This window comes from Microtus ochrogaster, unplaced genomic scaffold (genome assembly GCF_000317375.1).
Source record: "Microtus ochrogaster isolate Prairie Vole_2 unplaced genomic scaffold, MicOch1.0 UNK18, whole genome shotgun sequence".
Classification (NCBI taxonomy): Eukaryota; Metazoa; Chordata; class Mammalia; order Rodentia; family Cricetidae; genus Microtus; species Microtus ochrogaster.
This window is the reverse complement of record NW_004949116.1, coordinates 5,904,279-5,904,653: the sequence shown is the minus strand read 5'-3', so window position 1 is coordinate 5,904,653 and position 375 is coordinate 5,904,279.

Here is a 375-nt window from a genome sequence, read left to right as displayed (position 1 = left end):
AAGCTCCTTCTTGAGGCTCTAAGGAAAAGAAGTATCCTTTTTTTCTGGAGGACTTGGGTCGCTTTGGCACAGAGCACACCTGTTCCACCCACAAGCAAAGCTTTAGGCAAAAGGTTCTTCTTACATCTCTTAGTTACTTTTCTTTCCTTCCTTCTTTTCTTTCTTTTTGTTTTGTTTTTGTTGTTGTTGTTTTTCGAGACAGGGTTTCTCTGTATAACAGTCCTGGCTGTCCTGGAGCTCACTCTGTAGAGCAAGCAGGCCTTGAACTCACAGAAATCTGCCTGCCTCGAGTGCTGGGATTAAAGGCACATGTCACCACCACCAGGCTTAGTTACTTTTCTATTGCTGCAATTAAATAGCATGGCCGAGGTAACC